The following is a 21,006-nucleotide window of genomic DNA, read 5'->3' on the forward strand; positions in this document are numbered from 1 at the left end:
AATCTCAAGGTCAAAGTCGTGACCCGCACCCGCAAGGTCAATTTTGGGGTTGTAACCTGAGTCAAGGTCATGACATTGCCTGACATTCCCTGTTCCCGGCAGCCATTTAGGTAAAAAGTCACATTCAAAATCCCGAGAGAAAGTGAAAGCGGAACTTTCAGAATGTTATTTGGAAGAAAATATTTTGCTTTCTTGTCAGTCAAATAAAGATCCCCAAATTCGATGATTTTTAAGTATAATAAAACATTTTCACTTTCTTGTCATTGAACACGGCGAATTTGTACTGCATTGATCGCGGATTGAAACATTTCGTCGGGTCCCACTCGGCGGTGTGCGACATCGGTCAGTTATTTGTTTTATAATTTTTCGGAAATCATAATTTCCTTTAATGCATTAAAGTTATTGGTGTACTAAATAGGCAATACTGGCTTGCTTTCATGTTGCTGAGCACACGGGTTGGGAAAGCAAGAAAAGGCGTTTGCGTCCGTCAAGTATTATAAAAATGTATTATGAACTTTAAACGAGATGCCTCTCCCGCACCTAAATGTCGCTGTTTTTACATCCGGTGTTTTTCAATTGAAATAATAACACAAAACACAGAAAATGGTGATTAATGCATATTGTGTAGTGTGCAGCGTTTGCTACACAAATTCAGTGCATAAAACAGGAATTGCAATGCGCTTATCTATAGAAATTGACGTATGATCTTGGGTACAGTTGTATTGGTTAACGACGTAGATCGAGATTTAATAACACAATACAAACTATAATACATTTTATTTAAGGCTTATTGTAAAACAACTAGAAGCTGACAAATATTCCGGTTAATTCTTCAGTAAATTATCTGGTAACACTAGCGGTTTTTTTTCCCGCGGAAACTGATAACGTGACTCTAAATGTTGCCGCGAAAGATGCTTCTGGGACGCCATATTGGTTTTTTGGTTCGTGCCGAAGGTAAGTTCTATTATTTTAACTCTCAACCGGGTATGTGGAAGGGATATAAAAATCGTCAATTGCTTCTTCTAAGGCTAATATAAGATCAGATAAAATTATATTGTATCTTAACACCCCATTAGGCTATTAGAGACAGCATACAAATACAAACAAAACATTAGGCTACCTACGCAACAGCATTATCAATGGCTATAAAACAACAAAAACACCAACTATATTTACATGTATGTAAAACACGCGCACCTATACATACATCATGTAGTAACAGAGACTATTATTATTAAGTTGAATATGAAAGCCCCTCGAATTTGATTACCGGCAATGTAGGTTTGGACTTTGTTGACTACCGCGATGTAAGTGGCGACGTTCATTTCAAAACACACTCAGACTGCAGCTGTGCCGAGTGAATTTCATATTTTTAAGTTATATTTTTAAAATGTATTAAAGTAAAGCTTTAAAATAGATGGTATCTATAAACAGTCCTACCTTGTTACAGAATAATCCTATTATTCCTATAATTCACTATTGCCAGTTGAGAAATTGGCCAAAATATCATTTTCAACTTCTAATTCAAATGTTTGCAGATAGTTTTTCCATGGGGGGGGGGGGTAGAACAACAAAGGTGGTAATTGTGTTATTATTTCCGGTGTGAATGATTTTATAAGTGCCATAATGATACCTATGATCCTATAATATTGAGTTGACAGCCTATTGAGCAAAAGATATAGAAATAATTATGTTTTGACTTTCTTAAAAAATATGAAATTCTTGCTTTAACTTTTAAAACTAGCTGGACCAGCTGCATGATTGTGTCAGTCCGCTCATAATACACGAGTCTAGGCCAAGCGACGTAGAATTTAGAACCGACGTGATCTGCACTTGTCTAGGCTAGACATTTGCGTTGATGTGTTGCGCAAGTAGATCTAACTAAATGAAATCTCTCATCATTAGTTTTTTCATATTACTCATATACATTGCCGTTAAACGAATAATTTGCGACACATAGCAAGCCATTTGATCTATTCTACACGTCACTGGGCTATTTGATTTGACGGAGTTTTGTTACCCACGGCAAAATCTCGATCGACGTAGACTTAACGCAATTTTTATCATTCGGCTTCACTAAACAAATTATTAATAAAAACAGCCGTAGATCGACATCTAATAGTGCTAATGTAAATTTAATAATACTATTCCGGTATAAAAAAAAGAAATAATAATAAAAGAATAATGAAATCAATTCAATCTCTTTTAAGTATTCAAATGATCATTTTAAGTAGATACCGTTATATTACTGAGCGCCATGGAAAACGCATCACTTTTTTTCCCAAATATTTTATTACTAGTTGGTTTTGTATGTATAATATTATGCAATACTATGAACTATTGTTTCACACAATGCTCCCAAACGCAAAAAAATTCGGCCCGTGTGCACAAAAAAAAATTGCATGAGATGCACATGAAAAACCCAATATTCACCTGCAGCATTGTGTGTGAGCCCTTTAAAAGCATGTTTTCAACTTAATGTGCTGTACATGAACTGTGAAACGTGAATTTGTCGTAATTTGTTGTTGGACGTGTGAAGGAATCGAGCTAGAGATGCCGAGACTTACTGAAAATCAACGGAATGAAGCCATGGGAATGTCCAGGGCTGGCATGTCTACGCGTGCTATTATTGCCAGACACCTCAATTGTCATCAGTCCACTACTGTAAGGTTGGTGGAACGTATTCGAGTTACTGGATCAACGCGTGACCATCAACGTCCTGGTCCACAACGCGTTACAACCCAGGCTCAAGACCGCTACATCCGGGTCACTCATCTGCGTGACAGATTCTGCCCAGCGACTCAAGCATGTGCGGCAGTCGTCGAAAGAAAAGGACCAGTAAGTGCCAACACCGTAAGACGTCGTCTAAGAGAAGTAGGACTCGACGACGACCTTATGTTGGAGCTATCCTTAGGGATCATCACCGTCAGCGGCGTTTGATATGGGCCCAAGGACACACCAGGCATGGAGAAGAGTAGACTGGCAAAGTGTGCTCTTCAGTGATGGGAGTCGCTTTCATCTTTATCACGCTGATGGCCGTCAACGTGTGTGGAGACGTCTTGAGGAACGTCTTGCAGACTGCTGCGTCTTCGAAACGAATCGATGGGGTGGGGGAAGTGTAATGATGTGGGGAGGCTTCACATTTCATCACCGGACCGCCCTACACATTTGCAGGGGTCGCGTTAATGCTGTAGCCTACCGTGATGATGTCTTGCAACCAATTGTTGTTCCGATGTTTCGAGCGCACCCACAACTTCAGCACTTCCAACAGGATAATGCACGTTCGCATACCGCCCGTTTTAGTATGGACTTCCTGGCTGCTAACAACATCAATGTCTTGAACTGGCCAGCCATGTCTCCGGACATGGCACCAATAGAACATGTCTGGGATGAGATTGGACGCCGTCTGTATCGGAGACCACAGATGCACACCATTGCTGCTTTAGAAGCTGCTCTTGTCCAAGAATGGAACAATTTGCCCCAGGCCTTCTTTCAAACATTGGTTAATTCCATGCGACGTCGCTGCACAGCGTGCGTAAAAGCCCGTGGAGGACACACGCGCTACTGACATCTGTGTCGTACTTTTGGTTTTGACCCCTCTGACTTTGTACCGTTGATTACAGATTAAACATCCATAAGTGTACAAATGTGTTGTTATTGATGTGTTCCCATTTGAATATTGTTCACAATAAGAAGCAAAATAAATAAGATATGTTTACAGGATCATTTTGTTATACGAAAAACTAAGTGATGCGTTTTCCATGGCGCTCATTATATATAAGTGTGAAACCTGGCCATTATTTAATTAATTACAGTTCTAAGTGAATCCCAGCAAGCACAAAATATTTCAAAAACGTTTTTTGTTTTTGTTTTTGTTATTTTTCTTGTTTCTAAAAGGTTATGTAAAAAAAAAAAATATTTATTAAACGTTTTTTAAATGTTTTAAGTGTAAGTTTTTCAGAAGTTTTCGATAAATATTGATAAAAATGTTTAATATAATATGTTTAGATAACGTTCATAATTGATGTTTTCTTACAAAATTTTCCATTAAAACGTAGTACCGTAAATATGATTTTTTTAAACGTTTATGAACCGTTTATAAAGAACCCGCAATGAATAGGTAACAATTACCTATACACGCCATTTGAAAAAAAATATTTTTTAAAAAACATTTATTAAACGTTTATTACACCTTTAAAACTTAATTACGTTCTTAACTTAATTGCAAAATATCTATATTTAATGTACCGGTATATAAAAAAAACCCAATAAAGGTCAAGATTAATTATCTTATACATATTTTATTTTAAAACACACCCAAGGTTGACAGTTGGCCCAATCAAATTTAAACATCTTTCCGCCAAAAAGGAATCCCAGCCAAACCTGCATGGCTGCTTTTATAGAGCTGTGATAAACTGTCGAGTTTTATAAGTTGCTAGAAGGCGTAACAGTTGAGAATTAGGTATGTTACGATTAATTAATATTTTGTGTCCATTTAGAAATAATTATGATATAAAAGAATTAATTGTTTCGGTAATTGTAGATTATTTTCTACTGGTGCCATTTCCACGTAGTCGAACTTCTATTGTCATTTCATTATTGAACCCTCCTTGCAAAGTAAATTGAGTATTTTAAATATGTTTTATTATCTCTTAAATGATTTATTTTAGTTCTGAAACTTTAGTGTTTTTATTTTATAATTGTATTGCATTTTAATCATTTAGTTTTTGGTCATTTGCTATGTCTGGATTTGGAAAGAGCTATTTCAATCTATGTCTGGAATTGGAAGGGGCCATTTCAATATTTATAGTATTGTATAATGGACTTTCCCATTATCTATTATCTTTAAATTTATAGGGTTACCAATTTCATGAATTGTTTAGATAAGTTGATACTACCCCAAGCTTTGCAGGGAGTGTTAATAATAATGTAACGTGTACAAAACTTCGAGCGGGAATTAATAAGACATTAATTTCCCGTGATATATTACAAATGACAAATGCTATATGAACTTTGTGCTGTATGAACTATTTATATAGTCTTTAGTGAATGAAAACATTTTGGCTACCATTCCTGGTTTTGAATGTCAAATATGATATGAAAACGAATATCGGTTTGTAATTTTTTTAACCGTTTCACCAGTAGTAACCGATGAACGGTTAACCAAGTCGCTGTATACATCTTAATTATTAGGCAACCAAGTCTACGATCTTAATTAAAAAGATAGGTTGACACGCAACAAAACATATATGCTCTGAAAATTAAATCTTGTACTTTGTCGATCTACGGACAGGTGGATATAATGCCGGGCTAGTGCGACTGTTAACACCACAGCTCTTTAATTACATGCTTGTGGGTTTTAGATTTAATTCAAGTGAAGGGTAATTTTATTATTAAATGTACAACATCAATATCCATGAGCATACACCTGCATAATTGAACTGACATTGATTGTAAATATTACAGTGATTGAAATATAATAATATACTAGATGTGTTTCATTTATTTCATGTTATAGCTATAGGTAACCCATCTGATGAGCATTGGTGGTTACCAGTTTAAAGTCGTATTCTTTCTTTTGAAAACAAATTGATAAAATAATCGTACATTCGTTTTCCAATCGTCTTCGTCTTAAAGGAGTCAAGTCTCTAACTCAATATCATCCACAGTCTTCGACATTGCAACCATGGGACTCATTGTTTAATTAAACCCAACATCAATGTTGTAACCGTGAAAAGATGGGCTTCTAATGTCCAATATTTAACACAAAGTTAAAGTTTTGAAATTGCCACACGAATCGCGCGCAAGAATGCTTTCAAATTTCATTTGTAATAGAGAGACTCGAAGAATGAAGTTAAATATACCCAAGAGAATACTATATGCGGGTGTAAACTTGAATAACCAGACGCCAAAGACTGGCATTCAATTTGGACTCTTCGCGTATGGGGGGTTGGATGGCCGAATGGTTAGCACGCGCACGCTGTATCATACGGTCTGTCATTGAGTCAACTGGCGGGGTTTCGATTCCCCGGTTGTACGTGACAAGGAGTTTGGTCGCCTGTCTAACCTGGTGGGTTTTCTCCGGGTCCTCCGGTTTCCTCCCACTGCTAAAAAGACCCCTACGCGCTAGCGAATTATTGAAATAAAATTGAACCATGTGTTAGTCCCGAAATGACCAAGTTTGTGTCAAGTGGACGTTAAACCCCATTTCTCTCTCTCTCTTCGCGTATTTCGCCGAACATAACTGATTAGACATTACAGTAAAAACAGAAACGATTAAATGTAAATCAGTTAATATACAAACATATTACATTATTATATGCGTTGCAACCCATTTATGTCCATATCTAGGTGTCAAGGAATGGAAAGTCAAAATTCGTGGTATTGTCAAACGCATAAACAGTATGTCTTTTTATTTTAACAGGTTGATGTCTAATTCCCTAATGGCCCAATTTAATTTAAAGGGAAATAAAGGGAGGCGGTCCATAATGGACTTAGAAATTTACAAAGTTGTCCGAGGTTTGTTTTTATCATACTCAATTTACGAACATATCCTTAAATATCTGATAATCAAACATGGTATGGGCATACACGAGTTTTTATTACTTCATCGATGAGTGTTGATCTTTTTATACGCCGACATTGAAATGTGGTCGTATATTGTCCTCGCCCCCGTCCGTTCGTCCGTCGGTCCGGCGTCCACAATTGCTTGATCACTTCAAAAAATCTTGGGGACGCTCTAGAGGCCAAAGTTAATATCCGATTGACTTTAAATTTATACACAGTGTTTAAGGTCATGAGACGAAGAAGCCTATTGATTTTCAGCGATTTCCGATAATTACTGCCAGAGTTATGGTCCTTGATCACTTCAAAAAATCTTGTGGACGCTCTAGAGGCCAACCTTAATATCCGATTGACTTTAAATTTATACACAGTGTTTAAGGTCATGAGACGAAGAAGCCTATTGATTTTCGGCGATTTCCGATAATTACTGCCAGAGTTATGGCCCTTGATCACTTCAAAATATCTTGTGGACGCTCTAGAGGCCAAAGTTAATATCCGATTGACTTTAAATTTTATACACAGTGTTTAAGGTCATGAGACGAAGAAGCCTATTGATTTTCAGCGATTTCCGATAATTACTGCCAGAGTTATTGCCCTTGATCACTTCAAAAAATTTATATACAGGGTTTAAGGTCATGAGACGAAGAAGCCTATTGATTTTCAGCGATTTCCGATAATTACTGCCAGAGTTATGGCCCTTGATCACTTCAAAAAATCTTGTGGACGCTCTACAGGCCACAGTTAATATCCGATTGACTTTAAATTTATACACAGTGTTTAAGGTCATGAGACCAAGAAGCCTATTGATTTTCAGCGATTTCCGATAATTACTGCCAGAGTTATGGCCCTTGATCATTTCAAAAAATCTTGTGGACGCTCTAGAGGCCAAACTTAATATCCGATTGACTTTAAATTTTATACACAGTGTTTAAGGTCATGAGACGAAGAAGCCTATTGATTTTCAGCGATTTCCGATAATTACTGCCAGAGTTATTACCCTTGATCACTTCAAAAAATCTTGTGGACGCTCTAGAGGCCAAAGTTAATATTCGATTGACTTTAAATTTATACACAGTGTTTAAGGTCATGAGACGAAGAAGCCTATTGATTTTCAGCGATTTCTGATTATTACTGCCAGAGTTATGGCTTTTGATCACTTCAAAAAAATCTTGTGGACTCTCTAGAGGCCAAAGTTATTATATCCTATTGACTTTAAATTTATACACAGTGCTTAAGGTCATGAGACGAAGAATCCTATTGATTTCCAGCAATTTACGATAATTACTGCCAGAGTTGTGGCCCTTGATCATTTTGAAAAATCTTGTGGACGCTCTAGAGGCCAAAGCTAATAACCGATCGACTTTAAATTTACACATAGTGTTTAAGGTCATGAGACGAAGAAGCCTATTGATTTTCAGCGATATCCGATAATTACTGCCAGAGTTCTGGCCCTTGATCACTTCAAAAAATCTTGTGGACGCTCTAGAGGCCAAAGCTAATAACCGATCGACTTTAAATTTACACATAGTGTTTAAGGTCATGAGACGAAGAAGCCTATTGATTTATAGCGATATCCGATAATTACTGCCAGAGTTCTGGCCCTTGATCACTTCAAAAAATCTTGTGGACGCTCTAGAGGCCAAAATTAATATCCGATCGATTTTAAATTTATACACAGTGTTTAAGGTCATGAGACGAAGAAGCCTATTGATTTTCAGTGATTTCCGATAATTACTGCCAGAGTTATGGCCCTTGATCACTTCAAAAAATCTTGTGGACGCTCTAGAGGCCAAAGTTAATATCTGATTGACTTTAAATTTATACGCAGTGTTTAAGGTCATGAGACGAAAAAGCCTATTGATTTTCAGCAATTTACGATAATTACTGCCAGAGTTATGGCCCTTGATCACTTTGAAAAATCTTGTGGACGCTCTAGAGTCTAAAGTTAATATCCGATTGACTTTAAATTTATACACAGTGTTTAAGGTCATGAGACGAAGAAGTCTATTCATTTTCAGTGATAATTACTTCCAGAGTTATGGCCCTTGATCACTTCAAAAAACCTTGTGGATGCTCTAAAGGCTAAAGTTAATCTCATTGACTTTAAATTTATACACAGTGTTTGAGGTCACGAGGCGAAGAATCCTATTGATTTTCAAAGATTTCTGATAATTACTGCCAAAGTTATGGCCCTTGATCACTTTGAAAAATCTTGGGGACGCTCTAGAGGCCAAAGTTAATATCCGATTGACTCCAGATTGATACACAGAGTTTAAGATCTTGAGGCGAACAAGTATATTGATTTTCAATGAATTTTTATGACTTGAAACAGCTAACCCACATAACAATATGATGTTAATTTTACATTACATTTACGTAAAAATGGTCAGTCAGTTTACCATCATTTTGCTCATCTTTTTAACGATAATTTTACGTCAGGAAATGACGTTAATCTAACGTAAACTTTACGTCATTTTTACGTTATATTTACGTCATTTTCTGACGTAAATCTAACGTAAACTTTACGTCATTTTCTGACGTAAATCTAACGTAAAATTTGCGTAAAGTTTACGTCATTTTCGTTAGATTTACGTCAGAAAATGACGTAAACTTTACGTTAGATTTACGTCAGAAAATGATGTAAATATAACATAAAAATGACGTAAACTTTACGCTAGATTAACGTCATTTCCTGACGTTAAATTGTCGTTAAAAGGATGAGCAAAATGATGGATATCTAACCGACCATTATAACGTAAATCTAACATTAAATTAACATCATTTACGGATGCAATTCTAATGTCAAATTTTGATGAGCATTAAAACCTTCAAAATTATTCATTATTCGCCGCAGTAAATGGGAAGTACATTCAACCAATAATCAAATTTTCCTGACCCGTGGGTGAGGCTAAAAGTTGAGTGGTCCAACGTGTGCGCTTTAGATCATAAGGTCTGTCATTGAGTCAAGTGGTTTCTTTCCACACCCAACTTGAACATGGGTTTTCTCTGGGTCCTCCTACTACTAAAGATTCCTGGTGCGGATGAATTATTCAACTTGAATTGAATCACTTAGTCCCAAAGGACAGTTTATGTCTATTGGATGTTTTACCCCACTGCTCTCTATCTACCCATAACCAGTCAGAATTCTAAATGTATTGCACAGAAAAGTTAAAAATCTAGCAGAATTATATGACAAAATATACTACAAGTATGTATACATATACTTTATTTAAAAGACAAAAATATAATGTTATAAAATACAAAATACACATTTAAATATTAACAGTTTTTATCCACAGCTGTTTGAGAAATGAAGACGGGCATATGCCACACAGTGTGCAGAGCTATGGCGTACTCTTATATAAAATTCCAACTGCCAAGGGATCTTTCACACACACACACTTGAGTATACACTGTACCTTGGTTTTTTTTGTCCCTTCCGTATGACTAGTCAGCCATCCATGTCAGGTCCTCTGTCCGGCATCACTGACAAGGGAAAATGTTCAAGAAAAAGGTCTACATTAGCGCTATGAAAGTGTTGATATGCATATAAGAAAGAAAAAACTGGGATATTGACCAAATTGGGCCAAAACCTATAGCCTCTATCTTATTTGCTCAAGGTATTGATGGAATAGGAGTTAACTTTGGAATGAGTGAAATGAAATGGGGTTTAATGTCCTATTCCGACAGGGCTAATGACATGGAAATATGCTATACAGTGTCCTATTATGGAATTTTATCCAGACAGCGGCGCTAAAGCCTACTCTTATATCGAATTCAAACTGCCAAGGGATCTTTCACGTGCGAACCAATGTGTGCACAGGACCTCGGTCATTCGTACCTTCCAAACGACTAGACAGCTGTCCCTCCTTGTCAGGCCCTCTGTCCTGCACCTCTGACAAGGGGAGGAAACCAAGTCTGGAAATCACGAAGAATTTTCTCGGCCGACACTGGAATGGAATGTTGTGGAATACTGAATATTGATAGGTTTCGTCCTCTCATGATTCCAGTGTGTAACACAAATTTGAAAAAGATCAATTAAGAATAAAGACAGCATCTATTGCATTTGAAAAAAGGAGAATTAACCAAGGAAGGCAAAGTCCTGAAAAGCTGTATATTGATAATGCTTGTCCTCTCACAATCGGAATGATTCACATTTCACACCCAGTGTACGGACAAACAGGGCCAAAATTGATATGTGGGTGTATAAACAAAGATATATACTACACCAATATTACATGTGTTGCAGAATTGGTTTAACACATTTCAAATATAATTGTAACACGGATATTTGCAATGGTTGATCCATGACAAAAGATTTGAAATATTTTGAAGAGACGCAAAAGGTTACGCCATACAGTGTGCTATGAGGGAAATTTTGCCCAGGCAGCAGTGCTATGGCCTACTCTTGTATCGAATTCCAACTGCCAATGTGTACACTGGACCTTGTTTTTTTTTTCCCATCCAAACGACTAGACAGCTGTCCTCGTCAGGCCCTCCGTCCTGCATCACTGACAATGAGAAACCACACCGGAAAATCAGGATGAACTTTCTCGGCCAATGCAGGGATCGAACACCCGACCTCAAGGCTAGCGAGTCAGTGTCTTACCCACTTAGCCACATGATCCCCCCTTGGCCTATGTATATGTAGAGATGAATTTTGAGCTACCTTTATATATATCTTTCTATTTTTAAAACCTGCGACAAGTATATTTATATCAAGGATGTAACCCTCTATCAGTTAACCCGTCACAGATTGGTTGCATTGGTTCAAAATATTCGTTTCATATCATACCTGACCTTCAAATCCAGGAATTGTAGCCACAACGGGGATCACGTTGGTTAAGTCCGTAAGACACTGGCTATCTAGTCTGGAGGTCGGGTGTTCGATCCTTGCATTGGCCGAGAAAGTTACTCCAGATTTTCCAGCGTGGTTCTCCCTTGTCAGTGATGCAGGACAGAGGGCTAGACAAGACAGCTATCTAGTCATTAAAATGGGACAAAAAAATGAGGTCCCATGTACACATTGGCGTGCACGTACAAGAGCCCTTGAAATTAGAATTCGATATAAGAGAAGGCCGTAGTGCCACTGTCCGGGCAAAATTTCCCACATAGCACACTGTATGGCGTATGCCCATCTTCATTAGCCCAGTTCAGAGCAAAACAGTAGGACGTTAAACTTTCATTTCACTAGCCACAGCTCTGTTTTCTTTCACCAAAGGGGGGGGGGGTGGATGGCTGAATGGTTAGCGTGCGCGCGCTGTATCATAAAGTCTTTCATTGAGTTGACTGGCGCGGTTTCGAATCCCCGGTTGTACGTGGCAAGGAGTAGGGTCGCCTGTCCAACCTCGTGGGTTTTCTCCGGGTCATCCGGTTTCCTCCCCCTGCTAAAGACCCCTACGCGCAAGCGAATTATGTAAATGAAAAATTAAACCATGTTAGTCCCGAAATGACCTAGTTTGTGTCCAGTGGACAGTAAACCCCATTTCTCTCTCTCTCTCTTTCACCAAAGGGGGGGATCAAGTGGCTAAGTGGGTAAGACGCTGGCTCGCTAGCCTGGAGGTCGGGTGTTTGATCCCTGTATTGGCCGAGAAAGTTCATCCTGATTTTCCGGCGTGGTTTCCCTTGTCAGTGATGCAGGACAGAGGGACTGACAAGGACAGCTGTCTAGTCGTTATGGGACAAAAAAACGGGGTCCCGTGTAGACATTGGCGTGCACGTAAAAGATCCCTTGGCAGTTGGAATTCGATATAAGAGTAGGCCGTAGCCCCGCTGCCCAGGCAAAATTTCCCTCATAGCACACTGTATGGCATATGCTCGTCTTCATTAGCCCAGGTTAGGAGCAGAACAGTAGGACGTTAAACCCCATTTCATTTCATTTCTTTCACCAAAGACCACATAAATACTTCATTTAGCACTTGTCATTTGAAACAGTTATAGCATAAGTCGATGTTGAGTATAAGTCAAATTGCCAAATTTTACATTTTTCCGACCTACATCCATAATTAAGTAGAGGCGGTATATAAGACTAATGTTTATCCTAGTCTAATACCGTGCCGGTGTACCCCGAAGAAAAGTTGGGCCATATAAATAATGAGGGTCTGGGACAGTTGTCAATAACACTTGCATTTATAAACAAACATGAATAGTGATGACGAATTAGGATTCAATAAAAAAAACAACATAGATATGGCCCATGAAGAGAGAAATTTTACAATAAAAAAAATTAAGAGTGTTGGATATTGAACTGACAATGCAATCAAATGGATTTTCAGAAATGGCATTCTTATATAAATTTCATGGGCGTCAACATCTTGTTTTAGGACTAGTTACCTCCCTTAGACTTTGTTTATGATAATGTAAAAGACCGGATAATCTAGCCTATGACCGATTATTCTCAAATGTTGACAACGCAACCACACTAATATTCGTAGAATATAGAATATTTTTTTCTAGATGATAGAGACTAATAATATGCCAATATTGAAATGTGTGCATAAATATGGTATATACTTAACTACACCAATATTATACCTATGTCATAGAATTTGTTACACACATTACAAATATAATCTTAATAGAGATCTTTGCTATGGTTGATCTATCAGTAAAAATTGGAAGATTTGTAAGGAACGCAAAAGGTTATTGTTTACTGGCTGCAGCAGGGAGCAATAACAGGAACACAGATGATTTTCAACTCACTGATACAACTCAGTTTAAATTTTAAGCCAAAGAGCTGTTATATAATACTGTGACAGGATATCTGCTCTAAACTAACTAGTCATCAAAGAATTGACTGTCAAAAGTTCAGACAGAAAGTATTTTAGGCCTACAATGCTTGTAAAGCTTTGGCCTACATTCTGATGATATTTGTGCTACCATAGATACATATATATTTATATCATTACATTATGTGACAAGTAGTAGTGTTTGGCAAGTAGTAGTGTTGTCTAACTTTCATTATAAAGCCCATATAAATCTTTTTAGAACTTCTTTGTCATTACTGCCACCACGGGTGCTCAAATATACATGTAGGATCTGTAAAAAAAAAAATAAATAAATAAAAAGCAACTTTATACTCCCCAAAAAAACGATATTGGGTTAAACGGCCTACTGTTCAGCTCCAACTGGGCTGACAGCCAACCTACTGTGGATCTGTAATGAAATGGGGTTCAACATCATACTGTGCTGCTCAAACTGGGCTAAAGAAGTTGGACAAATGCTTGAAAGTGTGCTATGATGAAAATTTTGACTGGACCGTGTGTACAAAAGAGCTTGGTTTTTTGTCCTATCCGAACAACTGTACATTAGCCCTTACCAGCCCCTCTGTCTTGCACCAGTTAAAAGAGGAACCATGCCAGAAAATCCTGATGAACTTTCTTGGCCACCACAAGAATAAATAAGCAGGGGAGTAGGACTGAAACCTTTATGTACAAGTATGTACGGGCAAACTTGTTATTTAATGTTATATCGTATAAATAGGCCTATGTATATAAGCTTAAAGTCTTGATTATCCATTTTTCAATTAAATTAAATCATTAACATTAACCGCCAGTGTTTGAATCTGTGAACATCTCGAGCACCCGATGGCATTGAGACTTGATTATAGACTTAGCAAGTTAATACATTAAAATGTCTTATAAAAAAATTTAACATTTACAGTCTCAAGAAATACCTACTTAACCTACGTACAATATATAGATTTAGCTCTTGCATTATGCATTATTAAATTTGCAAAAATATCAGTACAATAACAACAAAAAAACCCAACCTGAAACACCCATAAAAATGTTTAGAAAATACTACATGTACTTATATTATAATTAGCACAGCCTGAATTTTAACAGTCTACATCATTAATAAATTCGTTATGTGTTTGATAATTTTTGGATCCAGATTTTTTAAAAACAATTTTGGAACCAGTATTACTTTCGATAACTTAAAGCAATGTTGATTTTGTTTATGAATAGTATGGTTTACGGACAATGTAACTGCATCGTGTTAAAAACAAATACTGACTGTCTGATATACAAAGTTGCGTGCAAACTTTTTCCACGGCCAGATTATTTTTTTATGAACATTAGATCTATCGGTATACTGTCAACGGAAGTTCGCATAAAAAGTGCACTTACCTTCAACTTTACTTTGCTGAATCCAAAATCGTGTGTGTATGTGTGGAATAGCTTTATTTAACTTTAAATCACGGCATCATTTCTTCTTTGGGAAAAATAATAAGCTATGCCGCCATTTTAAATCCCAGAATTCCGTACGTTCCGGTCAAACGAACAAACAAAAAATATTTAATAAATAATTGAAGCAATTTTGATAAATAACAACAATAACCGTAACCTATAAAAAAAATATTGTAATGTGAATAGAAATAATATGATATAAACCGATTTAAACACAATCATCAACCGTGAACAGATCGTGACCTTGACCTTGCCCGAGACGATAAAAATATATTTGTACATCTACATGTATTTAGGTCTAAAAATGGCGACTGTTCGTTTGAAAGGCCTGTAATATTTCTGATAATGAATCTATTCATATTATTTGTTTGTATACGCTCTACCATATTTTATATGAGGTTACATGATTACGTTATATTAAAAGAATAATCAAATCGGGTAATTTTAATTTATATTTACTGGTGAAAGGATCATTAATTTTATATTTACTGATGCAAGGTACTATATTTAATAAATTTAATTATAAAAACACTTCATGCATAGTCGGCCTAGGTGTGGACTACTCCTAACATTTGGACAGTGATAACCTTTTAGTAGAGAACAACTTCGCTTTATGAAACAGTTTCCGACAATCAATCATTATTTGTTTTGTCAAATTTTTGGGTATCAAAATTGAGAGAGAGAGAAATGGGGTTTAACGTTCACTTGACTCGATGATACAACAAAAAACACAATTACTATTTTAATTAAAGCGACATTTCGTTGAGGGTTCTCTCAACGTTTTCAAGTAAATGATGCTCAATAGTCAATGGGTGCACTCGTCCGCTTGCCAGCCTATCTTTTATAGTCCCATTGGTGCAGAAAAGTAGGAAAATTAAATAAAATTAAATGAGATTAAACATCCTACTGTTTTGCTCTGAGTGAGCTAATGAAGACAGGCATACACTATATACAGTGTACTATGACGGAAACTTTGCACGGATAGCGGCACTATGGCCTACTCTGATATTGAATTACAACTGTCGGAGTGTCTTTTACGTGTATGCCAATATGTACACGAGGACTTGATTTTTCGTATGACCCGAACAACTATACCTTATCCCTTGCCAGATCCTCCGCCCTGCCACAGTCCATAGAAAATTTCCGTCATAGCACTCTGCATTGCGTATGACTATCTTCAATAGTCCGATTGGTTCAGAAAAGTATAAAAATGAATTTTAAATGGGGTTTGAACATCCTACTATTTTGTTCCAAGTGGGCTAATGAAGAAGGGCATATGCTATAATGGTTAAAATGTTGTGATTTCGGGTTAAAATGCCGTGATGTTGGGTTATCGCCTTACGAAGGGTGATATCAGTCACCATATCTACTGGGTTTCTTTAATACTCATATTTATAGTATTTTATAGAGTCAGACTAGTGACTAGTGAATGCACGGATTAGTGCACCCACAGACTAGTGAACCCGCAGACTAGTAATTGGTAATGATGGAAAAGTGTGTAAAGACATGTTTTACAGGTTGGCGTGCACTTAGAACTATTGGTAATGACTATATGTGGAAATGCTGCTCTCCAGGCAAAATGTCTTTCCTAGCACTTCTTCATTAGTAAGTGCGGTAATGCTGCTGTCCAGGCAAAATTTCTGTCATAGCACATCTTCATTACTAATTTTGATAAAGCCATGGTGGCTAAGTGCGTAAGATGCTGGCTCGGTAATCCGGAGGGCACGTGTTCGATCCCTGCATTGGTGGAGAAAGTTCATCAGGATTTTCCGACATGGTTTCCCCTTTTCAGAGGTGCAGGAACAAGGACAGTAGTCTAGTCACTCAGATGGGACAAAAAACCGAGGTACCATGTATACATTGGCTTGCACGAAAAGATCCCTTGGCAGTTGGATTCGATATTAGTAGGCAAAATTTCCCTCATAGCACATTGTATGGTATGTACCTGTCTTCATTAGCCCAGTCGGAGCAGAACAGTAGGACAATAAACCGATTTCATCAGGACAAACCTACATGAGGAAAAACCTACATTTCACAAACTTAGTAATTAGTAACGGGGGGTTGGATGGCTGAATGGTTAGCGTGCGGGCGCTGTATCATAAAGTCTGTCATTGAGTTGACTGGCGTGGTTTCGAATCCCCGGTTGTACGTGACAAGGAGTAGGGTCGCCTGTCCAACCTCCGGTTTTCTCCCACTGCTAAAGACCCCTACGCGCAAGCGAATTATGTAAATAAAAATTAAACCATATGTTAGTCCCGAAATGACCTAGTTTGTGTCGAGTAGACGTTAAACCCCATTTCTCTCTCTCTCTCTCTCTAGTAATTAGTAACACACTGGCTAGCAAATGAGGGGTTCTGCTCCTAAACTGAGCTAATGAAGATGAGCATAGGCCATACAGTATGCTATGAAGGAAATTTTGCCCAGGCAGCGGCGCTATGGCCTACTCTTATATCAAGTTCCAACTACCAAGGGATCTTTCATGTGCACTCCTGTGTGTACACGTGACCTCAGTTTTTCATCCCTGACGAGACAGCTGTTCTTGTCAGGCCCTCCGTCCTGTATCACTGACAAGGGGAAAACACGCAGAAAAATCTGGATGAACTTTCTCAGCCAATGCAGGGATCGAACACCCGACCTCCAGGCTAGCGAGTCAGCGTCTTACCCACTTAGCCAACGTGATCCCCATGTTGGTCGAGAAAGTTCCCTTTGTTAGTAGTGGTGTAGGACAGAGGACCTCAAAAAAACAGTGTCTAGTCCATCACGTGGGTGTGCACGTAAAAGAACCCTTGACATTTGGAATTTGAAATGAGAGTAGATCATTCATTCATTCGTTTTCTCTTTGTGTGTCACCTAGAGACCGCAACTATTAAAGGAGCTAGATCTCTAATCTTGGGCACTTAGAAATGGATACAAAATGTAATGAAATGAAATGGGGTTTAACGTCCAACTGTTCTGCTCCGAACTGGGCTAATGAAGATGGCCATACACCATACAGTGTGTTATGAGGGAAATTTTGCCCCGACAGTGGCACTACGGCCTACTCTTATATCGAATTCCAACTGTCAAGGGATCTTTTACATGCATGCCAATGTGTACACAGGACCTCGTTTTTTTTTTTTATCCCATCTGAACAACTAGACAGCTGTCCTTGTCAGGCTCTCCGTCCTGCATCACTGACAAGGGGAAACCACGCCGGAAATCTGGATGAACTTTCTCGGCCAATGCAGGGATCGAACACCCGACCTCCAGGCTAGCGAGCCAGGGTCTTACCCATTTTAATGACTAGACAGCTGTCTTGTCAGGCCCTTAATTGTTAGTATCATGACATTAAACTGACATTTGTTTTACGTTTTACAACTAATATCAGGTTTATGTTAGAAAACTAACGTTAGATTTATGTTAGAAAACTAAAGTTAGATTTATGTTATAAAATTAACATTAGATTTACGTTAGAAAACTAACGTTAAATTAACGGTTAAAATTATGACATAAAACTAACATTACATTAACGTTAGAAAACTAACATTATATTAACGTTAGAAAACTAACGTTAGATTTACGTCAGAAAACTAACGTTAGATTTACGTCAGAAAACTAACGTTAGATTTACGTCAGAAAACTAACCATAAACTAACGGTTAGAAACCTGATGTAAAATTTACGTTAGATTAACGTTAGAATTATAACCAATAATACATATATAATTATTATGTCTGAATTCCGACTATATATCAATTGTTAGAATGTGCACACACTTGTAATGTTATTTAATCAAGAAGTATTCAAAGGGAAAAAAATTGGTTAGTAATCCGTCATAAAGTTTACGTTACATTTACGTCATTTTCTGACGTAAAAGTAACCATAACCATTATGACGTAAAAGTAACGTAAATTTAACCAAAGAATTTTACCATTATTGGACGCTAACCATAATCTAACCATAATGACGTAAACTTTACGTAAATCTAACCATCAATGTTAACTGGGAAATCCATGATACAGTATTAAAAGTTTTGTATACAAAACGTTAGCATGGGGCAGAACTTTATAAAAACCTAACAAATTCTAATGGTTTTCTGAGTTGTTGCTCTTAATCAGATTTTAGTGTATTATAAATGTTTCATTACCGAAAAAAGTAAAAATATGTGACAACTGTTGTTGACTGCCTGGACGATTTAGCTACTGTGGGCGTATGTTTCGTTGCCTGGCAACCTATCTTTATGACTTGGACAGCTAAATCCATGATACAGTATTAAAAGTTTTGTATACAAAACGTTAGCATGGGGCAGAACTTTATAAAAACCAAACAAATTCTAATGGTTTTCTGAGTTGTTGCTCTTAATCAGATTTTAGTGTATTATAAATGTTTCATTACCGAAAAAAGTAAAAATATGCGACAACTCTTGTTGACCGCCCGGACGATTTAGCTGCTGTGGGCGTATGTTTCGTTGCCTGGCAACCTATCTTTTTTGTAATTTAACACCCATGCCTTTCTTACACGTACAAATTTATGGAGAATATGAAAGTAATAACACAAGCGATGTCTCATATAGAATGTGTTATTGGGTCATATATAATATAATTCATATGGGGTTTAACGTCCTACTGTTCTGCTCAGACTAGGCTAATGAAGATGGGCATGCGCTATACCGCGTGCAATGAAGGAAAAATTTGCCCGGGCAGCGGCACTATGGCCTACTCTTATATCGAATTCCAACTGCCAAGAGATCTTTTACTTGCACGTCAATGTGTACACGAGGCCTCGGTTTTTCATACCATCCAAACGACTAACAGTTGTCCTTGTCAGGCCTACTGAACTTTCTCGGCAAATGTAGGGATCGAAAATGCGACCTTCAGACAAGCGAGCCAGCGTTTTACCCAATAAGCCACCTTTGGTCCATAATTCATGGGATGCAGAATTATCTGTTACAGCTTCAGGACCACCTTTTTGATCGGACTGAATTATATAATTTACAAAATTTGACAGAGTAAATATACAGTTTTTTGTATTCTTCAGATAGTGTAATGATCAGTCAGCCGAGCTGCAATGAAGCCGAGATAATAACAGCAGTTTCGGCTCATCTAAAATATGAGCCGGACAGAAGAGGGACCAATTAAGTACATGTACAGTTTAAATTTGTTTATTACATGTCATATTTTATTATAATCTTTATAAGCCATTTTAAGTTCTTTTATCATCCATTTAATTTTATTTTATTTTCTATGTGTGATGTCCACAAAATGTTAACTGCGCCATTGAGCATTGAGTGTTTTATATTGGTAATAGGCGCATTATAAATAATAAATTATTATTATTATTACAGTACCAATTGCATTAAAATTACTTTCTCATTTTTAGCAATATCATTCATTACCCATTACATTGAAAGTAAATAATTACATTTTATTACTATTTAAAGATTAGTGCTAATTTAGCATTTAATCAATCAGATTTAAAGACATGCATACCATTGGATAGTTCGCACTGATGTTTATATATATATTCATATCTTTCTCATTTTATTTATTTGTGTATATATGCTTGAAAACGACTTGTGAAATCTTGTTGAAATGTTGCAGTGAAATAAACCATAGTAATTGTTATTCCATAAAAGTGCGTTATTTGATTATGTTCTAATTACTAAATGCCATTCAAAGAATGCGCCATTAAATGTAATTGAAATGTAATTGACCATTACATGATTTTCGGAATGTAATTAATTACATTTCCATTACTCATTACTTTTGAAATCTTCCATTACTCATTACATGACCATTACTTAAAATTTAATGATCAGATTCTATTACCTTTACCCATTACTGCAAAGTTATATGACTCTAGCATTAATATTGTCTGTAATATAATCGTTTGAATTGAATGTTTTGAAACTACGTACTGTCCTATTAATTGATACTGATTTTATTCAGAAAGAAGCAATTAGATTGGTTGTGATGGGACACAATAACTTTGATTCTAATTGAGTGAGAGTGTTGAAACTTCGCGTATCGTTTCACTATGTCAAAACCGTGGCCCAAATCTGTCGGGCATTTAAGCCCCCCCCCCCTTCCCCGCACACACACCTAATTTAACTTCCATTCTGCCCGGCCGCCTATTCCCGTCTTCGTTAGTCCAGTAGGGGCAGAACTGTAGGGAGTTCGGATGGGGCTTATACTGGGTTTTATACAACCTCAAAACAACAAATTCTGACGTCGTGACAACTTTTCGCCAACCACCACACAACGTTGCAAAAC

General features: G+C 37.2%; 1 protein-coding gene and 1 long non-coding RNA gene across 2 annotated transcripts in view; both read right to left on the reverse strand.

Annotated features, from left to right (window-relative positions):
• The window catches only part of LOC126811157 (tubby-related protein 4), a 321,131-nt gene that overhangs the window by 56,003 nt on the left and 244,122 nt on the right, over nucleotides 1-21,006 (reverse strand). The gene's annotated exons all lie outside the window — the stretch shown is intronic.
• Nucleotides 9,774-15,355, reverse strand: LOC126811274 (uncharacterized). Its single transcript, XR_007675495.1, has 2 exons — nucleotides 14,697-15,355; nucleotides 9,774-13,602 (listed from the first exon to the last, which is right to left on the reverse strand). It is a non-coding gene; the product is annotated as an uncharacterized LOC126811274 (long non-coding RNA).

The sequence above is a fragment of the Patella vulgata genome, chromosome 2 (genome assembly GCF_932274485.2).
Source record: "Patella vulgata chromosome 2, xgPatVulg1.2, whole genome shotgun sequence".
NCBI lineage: Eukaryota > Metazoa > Mollusca > Gastropoda > Patellidae > Patella > Patella vulgata.